Here is a 9,653-nt window from a genome sequence, read left to right as displayed (position 1 = left end):
AAGATTCTCACTCCTGTGTCTAATACATGTAGCCTGTGTCTGACAGGGAGGTCATACCCCTGTGAAAGAATAATGTGCCAAAGTTTGTATCACAAAACATCCAAGTGACATGTCTGGGTGAATCCCAGTGAAGTTCAGTTTGGCAGTCCCAAACTCAGAACTCAAGTTTTCCATAAGCCTGATCCCTTTGTACTCAATCCTATGGGATTGTATGGAGTGTTCTGCAATTATTTCCTAGTCCTGACATATTTCTGATGCAGAAGAGGATTAATTTTCCTTGCTAAACCCCTAAAATATATTTTTTAATATATTTTATATATTTATACTTAAATTTTTTCAGGATTCTCAACAAAAAGCTCCTCTTCACAGCTGTTTTGTTAGAAACACACTTTTCCCAGCAGCTGAGTGTTTCAAGGCAACTTCCCTTCAGGACAAAAGAGCACTTAGTAAAGATTAAAATGTTTTAATTTGGTTTCCATTGTGAAAGGAATTTCTCCTTTACTTCAGGTAGCTCTGTTCAGATAAAATGAGTTTCTGTGGTACAGCTCCACTGTTGATGTTAAATATTGCAACAGACCTATAATTATTTAATTTTGTTTTGTAGGTGATTGGAAATTCTTTGCTTTCATTCCCATTCAGATATTTATTTTTTTAAACACAACATCCCAGGAAATGTTGATGCTGGGCCCTTTCTAACATTCCCACTGCTGCCTCTGGGTAGGGAGGGAGGACCAGGAAGAAGCACTTCATGAAGCCACAAGTTCCCCATAAAACTGCTTCTGTTTACTTTACATCATCCCTCACTGAATAACTCTGTTTCTTTCCAAAAGGCACTTTGTGTTTGCTCTGACCTCTTATGATTAGGATAATCTGAGGAAAGAAAAGAAAAAAAAAAGAAAGAGAAAACACAAGACAAAAGGAGTGGGGGAAGAAGTGAGGTGTGATGTCTAACCTCAGCAAAGTCCCCACTCTGAATTCAGGATTACAGCATGCAGCCTGCTTTAAATATTTCGCTTGCAGGCAGCACAGAGAAGGACATAAAAGCACTTTGAATTATTTCTTCTGAGATGATGTATCAGAACAAGACAACAATGACTTTAAAAGGAACAGTTTATCTCTACAAAGTATTAAACTTTTGAAACATTTTTCCCCTCTGGAGAAAAACCTTTTAAATCACAATGCACTGAGTCACTGGATTAAACCCTAGGACCCCACTCTGCCTCCGCAGCTGATGAGAAGCTCCTCTTCCAGAGGAGTTATTCACACACTTTAACAGGGGAAAGGGCAATCCACAGCAGCAAGACTCTCTTATGCCTCCAAAAGAATTTATTTCCTGAGCAAAAATAGCGTGATATGGGGTCACTAAAATTTGAAGGGATGGGATGAGGCCAAGAAGAAAGGGGAAAGAACCTGGGCATGAAAACAGAAGAGAAGAGATGATGTGACAGTCTCAGAAAATGTCCCTGTCCTGTATTTTAGCACAGCCTGTGTGTAACACAGCTGTGAAAGTGCTGGTGGCCAGCACTCCTGCAAATAAAACCTGACTGCTTGAGCATGCAGAGAAAGCAAACAGTCACAAGTTGCCAGGGTCACCAAAGCAGCTCCAGTGCAAGCAAATAGTTAAGATCAGCATGTCAGATTTTATTGCTGATTTGTTTTGTGTGTGTGTGTTTGGCTGGGTTTTTTTTTTCCACCTTCCTCTGGGATCTGACTACCTCTGACAAAGGCTCCCCCACAAATGCCAAATGAGGGCTGAGAACAAAGCAGCACATCTAGATCCATTATTAAATTAAATGTCCTATTTAAATACATGGAGTGAAACTGAAACAACTCTTACAAGAATCAATAGCTTGAATCTCTCTTTTCCCCCCTTCCTCCCTTCAGCTCAGTACAGAACACTGAGTATTGAGAAAACATATTTTTATTTTCTGAAACCCTTTGGTAAATAGCAGATCCAGGGCTAAACCTGAAGATTTTAAGTTTGCTAGCTCACCAGCTAGCACAGTCCAAGCCAGCAGTGGGAAAAGCCTCCATGACCAAAACCTCTTCATAGCCCTGCTTTGAGTTAGAGCACATCTGCTTTACTCAGTACCACAAGCTCCAATGTATAAAAAATCCTATTTCAGATCTCATCCATGAAGGCCAAACACACAGGGTTACATGTACTTCTTTTGTTTATAGCAAACTACAGTGGAAAGGTTTGCACAGTCAGTACTGAACCTCATTTCATTTTACTCATTCTCATGCTGGAGTATAAAATTAAATTAGTACAGCTCTATCTTCCAAACATAAAATTGTGTTGATATCTGAAAAGCAGCCTGATTTGTAAATATCTATTACGCACCACTTGTGCATAAGCAAGGATGCAATTAGGCAAATTCATTCTGCATTTGTGCTCTTTGGTTGCCAGAAATCTTTACCACAGGAGTGGAGGCTGCTCACAGGGAGCCTGGGCTAAGGTTTCAGCCCAGCTGTGTCACCCCCAGCCCCTTCCCTCCTGCCCTCCTATAGGATTTGATCTCAAACAAAATTTCAGATATGGTCAGGTCCAGAGATATTGCTGCAATTCCTCATCTCCAAAAGCAGCATTAAATAAATGCAATTTTTGATAACCAAGAATGAAAAGATTAAAAGGTAGATCGATTTTCAAGGTAATTCAAAGCACAAAACACCGAGCTTGGTTAATGTTTTCACACAAATATTATGGGAAACATGGTTTTCTGTTTAATGAAAGATGAACCAATCTGGCTGACTGCCTGGCTTCAGTATTTGCCTGCTGCTGAATGTACTTCAAGCTACTTTTCAAACCTCATGATGTCAGGACAGCCCTTCCTATCACTGGGAAAATTTCTGGGAAAAAATCAATGTCCTGTGGGAGGCAGCTGCTTGGAAATGGAGCACCACAGCCCCGAGTCTGACATCCAGCTTCCCTCACGCTCAGCAGCTATGCAAGTTTTAATTCGGTCAGAAAACAAATTCATTCCAGTTCAATCTGCTTTTTGGCTACCTGGATGCCAGTTTAAATTGGGTTTATACTGGTTTGGGCTGCTCCTGCCCAGACCTCCAAAAGCCCCGTGGACATGAGTAACACATTTGCAGAGAAGCACACGTGTGTAAGGGTGGAAGGAGGGTTTTTTGGGTAGGTAACACCGACTCACACAGCTGGAGCCTGGTTTGGGTCATATATGGGGAAGCAGCTCCTCTTGTGAGAATGGAAATCTCTGAGGGTGGCTCAGGAGTTGAAGGGTATCAAGCATCTGCACATCTACCTCTGCATGTGTCAAATTAGGATTTAGCACTGGACATCTGCTCTTCAAAATCAGCATCACTGTTTTGCAGATGAAGCACCAGCAAAACCTGGTCTCCTGCATTCTTTAAGACTAAAAGCCAAGTGTCACAACTGGAAGGCTGAAATAAAGGCCTTTACATTATTCATGCCAGTCTTTAAAATGCCAGGTATGTCATTAATTATAACAGGCAGGTACCAAAAGTGACTGTTAACAATAGAAAAGTAACTCTTGTACTTAATTGAATATTTGCTGTGATGCTTAACTTCTCTGCATTACCCTTCAGCAAGGAATGAAACAGCCTAATTGGCTTCACTTTTGTGTGTAACTAATCTTGGATCTTTTCACTCCCTAATTCACATGCACCTGCTCTAAGTTGCAGTGTTTGATTTTTGCATAGGAGAGGAAGAAGGCTCCCAGTGCAAATAATGGTACTGGAATTACTGAGCTGCTGATGTTTGATTTTGCAAATGCTAACTTTTAAAATGAAGAGTTTTTAGTCAAAATTGACCATAGAGTTTGTCCTTAAAAGCAAGAGAATGCAAATTAATTAAACATTGCAAGCTACTGGATACATTAGAAAGTTTTTTTGCTGGAGGCAGACAAGAAAATTAGGAAAGCAGGGATGTCACAAAACCTATTCAAAGAAAATTTGTTTTAAGTATGTACCTCTTAGTTAAGAAATAACATCTTCAACAGTAAAATTCTTGTGTGTTAACTTGAGGGAAGCTTGGGGGTTTTCTTTATTTTAGCACATATCCAAAAATTCCTAGTGCTGGCAGATATTCCAGACAGTCTAGTTCAGCATTTTAAATATTTTGAATTATGCAGAGAGAGACAATATCTTTTACTGTAAGAGATGTAAAAATGCAGCAATTAACAACAAACTGCTTGATTTGCAAGTTTGATGCTTTCATTTGAAAGCGGACCCAGATAATTAAAACACTATTCTCTTGCAATAACATTTTTAAATATAGGGTCATCACACACAACAGCTCACACTGGGCAACACAAATTAATTCTGGCAGCAGCAATGATGCCCAGATTCTCATTTTTTGCTGTCACATATGTGACACTCTGGAAAACACTGAGGCATGGATCTGAATATGAGTTTATGTATCACAGAGGTGCAGAGTTTCTGATGCCCTTTAAAGCTCAGATCAAGCAGTGCTGTGCAGCACTCAATCCCAAGCGATACTCAAGCTCCACACAGCTTTAGCTGGTGAGGAACAGTATTAAGAAACAAAAATTGAGCTCATGCAGTTTGTACAGTGCCACAGCTAAACTCCAGAGGTGCAGGAGCCTGGCAATGCTTCACCCTCAGCTGCTCTGAGAAATGATGTGAAGCATCTCCCTGCTCCAAACTCTGTCTGGGGTGAATTTTACCTTGGCCAGTTCCAGCTTAGGATTCTGGTTTGCACATAACTGAAGGAGCTGCTCTGGGAAATGTGGAGTTTGACTGAAGAAACCTTCAGCAGCATTCACTCATCATTCTGATGAGCAGGGTTTGTCCCAGATAGGCAGAATTTTCAGTAGGGGTAGTTTCCAAAAACATAGTCAATGGAATTTTAGACAAGAGAAACCAAAGCTTCCCTTAAGCAGCACAAATACCACAATGCCTAATTCATTTACCTGGAAGATGTCCCAGTTTAGTAGATTTTTTTAATTAAGGATATCCTGATTACCTACTGAGGTGTCTGTAGGTGAGCATTCAAGTGACATTAAAAATAAAATAGAAGACAGACATGAGAAATGTGTTTACTATATCTTGCCCCTTTAGAAACATGAGATGATTCAGCTGTCAATGAAAATTAAGGGTAGTACATGATTTTCCAGATGGATCTCTGTTGGTAATTGCAGACACAACAGGAATAATGATAACCATGAGGTCAAACTACCCTTTGCTTTCAAAAGTGATACCATATGAACTAATGAGAACTGGACCTGGTGGAACAGAGCTAAACTGCACCTTCAAGGACAGCAAGGCTTGAAAAGACAGGCTGTTTAATTTCAACAGTGTCGACATTTTCAGTCCATTATTGTCACAGATGCTCCTGTGAAGATTTGCTTGCTTTAAAAATGTGGAGCAATTAAAACCCAACTAATGGTGGGAAAACTGCCTTGAAAGACTAAGCTAAAATCTAGATTCACCAAACATAAATTAGCTCAGGTCACTTCACCTCCCTGAACTCCAGCCCACATGCTGATGCCTTGGTGAGGCACTGGAATTTCTGCCCACACTTCTGCATCTATATTTAGCAATAGTTAGTGTGGCATTTTCTGTAGAAGATGTGGGCTGAAGCTTCCTGATATCAAAACACTTAATTTTGAAATATTTTCTTTAGAGTTTACTATGTAGCTGTGCTACAAATTTTCTAAAGGCAAATGTGATTTAGCTCTATACCCAAGAACACAATAATCCTACTTTGGGCTGCACATCCAAGATACAATGTTTGACATGTGCTTCATAGAATTTTATATATTTTCTTTCCCATCTAATCATCTACCTTTTAATAATATTATTTCAATGGAAAACTGCAAATAATTTTAAAAATGTTCCTATGTTTTTAGTCTTTGTAAAATACAGGAATACAACTGCTAAGTTTCTGCTGGCTCAACCCATTCATCTTCATTTCTTCTAAAGTATGTTCTCATTTCTGTGATTCTACACCCCAAACACCAAATCTGAGAACCTTTAGGTCTTTGGTGGTGCCAGGTAGATGTGTGCTGGAAGAGTGAATAAAACCATATCTCACACAAAGATCACATCAAGCAAGAAGTGTCCCAACGTGTAATGTGAAGTGAAATCCATCATGACTTTAATATGAGGAAATACTGTTAATTCCAGACTAGCAACAACGCAGCAACCAGTGCAGATGCTTGGCTGTAAATCAGAAAAGAAAACCACAAACACTCTAGTTTTCATTTTAAACAATCACTTGAAATTTACTGTTTCTGGAAGTTAGTTTTCAAATTATGCTATAACCTATAGTTTTACTATGAAAAGAATCAATTTGGGGAAAAAATGGGGGAAAAAAAGGGTGTTTGCTTGATAAAGGTTTGACTTGGAATGAATCCCAAGCTTCTGTAAGAAATGATTAGGAGGTCGATGCAGTACAAAGGGCAACAGCTCTGGTTGACCAATTAATTAATTTGCTAAAATATTACAGGGGGAAAATATAAAACAGAGTGCAGAGAAACAAACAAGCATCATTAATTTAAAAATTCAATTAAAAATAAAGAAAAGATCAGTATTTGCTCTGAAAAACACTGCTATGGAAACCTCTACTTTTTGTGATGAGGTAAAAAATGGCAATTTATGCTGCAAACCAACCATCATTTTACAGGTTTAGTTGCTTTCTTAGCCCTTAAAAGGGAAAGAGGCTTTAAGTGAGAAAAAAAAGTCATGAGTCTCTTTCTAAAGAGAATTCACAGCACTAAAATAATTGCCAATTAAAAGAGTTATGAGTTTCCACACAACTAAGCAGCATCCAAATTTGGGTGATGATTGTGAGAAACAATGCTCACTTTTGAAATTTTAGAGGTTTATTAAACCTTAACAAAATACAACAAAAGCACTGAATAAGGAGAAAGAGCAGAGCGTGGAACTGAACCGCCAGGTGCTCACTCACAAAATGGCTGCTCCACCTTCTATAGGGGGCGGGGCATCAGGGAACCCCGGCCTGTCAATCAACTCTTCTCGGCCTCCCATTGGTGGAGACTGCTTTAGTGCATCCTGATTGGAGCTCAGCTGTTGCCGTGCTCGTAACAAGCCCGCCCTCCTGCCAATGCCCCGCCCACCAAGGACACCCAGTGCCAACAGCACGAGCGTGAGGGGAGAGGAGACTGTGTGGGGAACAGATCACAGTAACACAGCTGTACATCAATCAAACTTAACACACACATAATATTCATCCCTTAATTGCGAGAGACAACCATCGCATCTCCCAGCTATAACTTTACGTGCTGGGTTGGGGTTTTTGGTTGGTTGGTTGGTTGGTTTTTGGTAATGAAAAGGGGTGTTTTGCATAAATTTTCATCAGTGTTATTACTAAAACGAATTCTGCAGCCATGTTGTGGCCAGGAAATACTCTCTGTCTTCCAAAGAGATAATTATAACCTGAAAATATAAGATGAGCCTGATCTTTTTTCCTCTATGATCTTTCACTGGAGCCTCTTAAAATTGCAATAATACCAGGGACATGAAAAGCAAAAAGGATCTAAGTGCCTTGGCTTACAATGGTAATGAGCACAACTGTTTTCTGGAGTAGCAGTAAATCAAATGTACTGTAGCTATAAAAAGCCCATAAGACATTTGGATGTGATTCTGGACTGCTCCTGCAACCGAGGTGCTGTGCATACAAATGAGAACACATCCATATCATGTTATGGGGAGCACCACATTATTGAAGCTGTAAGGATAATAGCAAGTTGTTTCTGGAAAACTACTGAAGCTGAGCTTCCTTCTCTTGGCACCAATATAGGGCAATTACACGTGGGACAACATCAATATCAGTTAAATAGAGGAAATTCAATAAGAAAAGAATATGAAATCATTAGGACTGTAAATTATATTAAATTCTGCAGATTAGGGGACTGTATATTTGAGTTTCATTTCAATCTTATTTCCCCCTCTCATTATTTATTCCACTTTATGCTTTATTACTTTTAACTTTTTTTTCTTTCTGATGGCCTGGCTAATGCTTATGACTCCTTCCTCCTGCACGCTGAGCTTAATAGAATTCTTTAAACAAAGAAAGCTCTCGGAGTAAATCAATGTATTGTATAGAACATAGGGCTGAAAAATGAAGGCAGGGGGACAGGATTGCTAGAAGATCATCTGCAAATTCTGTCAGGAATAATATTCTGAAGATTTAGGTAATATTTGGGACTTGAGGGATCTTCATTTAGTTCCCACCTCATCATGTATTTGCTGTACAGCTGTAAAAGCACAAAAGCCTTCTTTCCTCTTCCCTATGTACATCATCTTTTTCTAAATTTTTAATAATGTTTAGGTTGGGTTTCACCCTGGGTGCACTTCAATTAGCATTTGCTGTTGTTGCTGAGGTGGGCTGGAAGCAAAGCTGGCCCTGTGTCACTGGTGAGGTTGGGTACAGGCAGAGTCAGGGTATTGCCACCAAATCCTGATGTCTTAGAAACTGTGATTCTTCCAGACCAAACCTCCTGTGTATGTGAGGAAAAATAATGAAAGAAATTAAGGGAGAATCAGTAGCGCTACTTTGTAATGTCCTAATTCAAATCCCTTTCACGGCTTTTCTAAAAATAAATAAATATTTGAGGGAATCTTTTGGGCTGTTCTGGGTGAATTCTGTATCACTGAGAGGCTTTGCAGGTGTTCTGTTTGCAAAGGTGGTTGTAAGGAGGAGAAACTAAAGTGGTTTTAGGACTACCAAATTACTGCATAACCGACATAACCTGAAATATTGTGAGCAAATAAAAGTAATGTATCCAAATCCTGAAAAAACATGGCAAATGCACTAAAAAGAGGAAAATCTAGAATCTCAGCAAGAAGACTGAGAAAGAAGGGAGAGAAACCATAGGGTGATTTGAGTTGAAGGGACCTTAAACTTCTTCTAAGCCCTTACCATGGGTAGGGACAAGTTTTCACTACGTAGTGTTTGTTGTCCCAGACAATAAGCCATCTTTGGGGAAAAAAAACCAAACAAACCAACAAAAAACCCCAACATTGAATCATTCTTCAGAGAGAATGATTTCTGTCACACACAGAAATGGTATAAAATTATGAAAATGCACATTAATATAGCAGATACACACATACAGTGAGCAAATATCTACCCCAAAAAATGTTACTCTGCTATTTGAATGGGGCTTTTTTGCAGTGAGCTGTATGTTGATGAAAACTTGAAAACTGGAACATAAATCTAGGGAAAACACATGAGAGAAGGAAAGAAATACAATGTGTTTATTCCATTTAATTGAAACCTGCTAATGATAGTGGATGATACTCCTTGAGATTCTCTTGGTAAAGCGAAGGAAGTAGTGAAATTATTTTGTATAAATGAGTTGCAGCTTTGGATTCAGGACTCTGATCCCTCTCAGGTGTGTGGAGGATACAGTGAGCCACTCCTCACTTAAACCTCTGAGGTTTAAGGGCATTTGAGGCAGACACTTCCAGTCAAAACTTACTGTGCTTTACATAAAATCCCTGGCTGGATTCCCAGACATCACATTAAATGTTTATCAAAGGTGATCTGTCACTGTGGTACCTGTGTGGTTTTAAGGCTGTAAAAGTGCCTCCTGTTGTGTTTAATCTCCCCAGACCCATGAAGAAGACAAGTGTTATCAGCTTTGTTTATTGATGAAGGATCTGCAGTGTCCCCTGGG

The sequence above is a fragment of the Cyanistes caeruleus genome, chromosome 19, assembly GCF_971803275.1.
Source record: "Cyanistes caeruleus chromosome 19, bCyaCae1.hap1.1, whole genome shotgun sequence".
Classification (NCBI taxonomy): Eukaryota; Metazoa; Chordata; class Aves; order Passeriformes; family Paridae; genus Cyanistes; species Cyanistes caeruleus.
Note: the sequence above shows the minus strand (reverse complement) of the source record.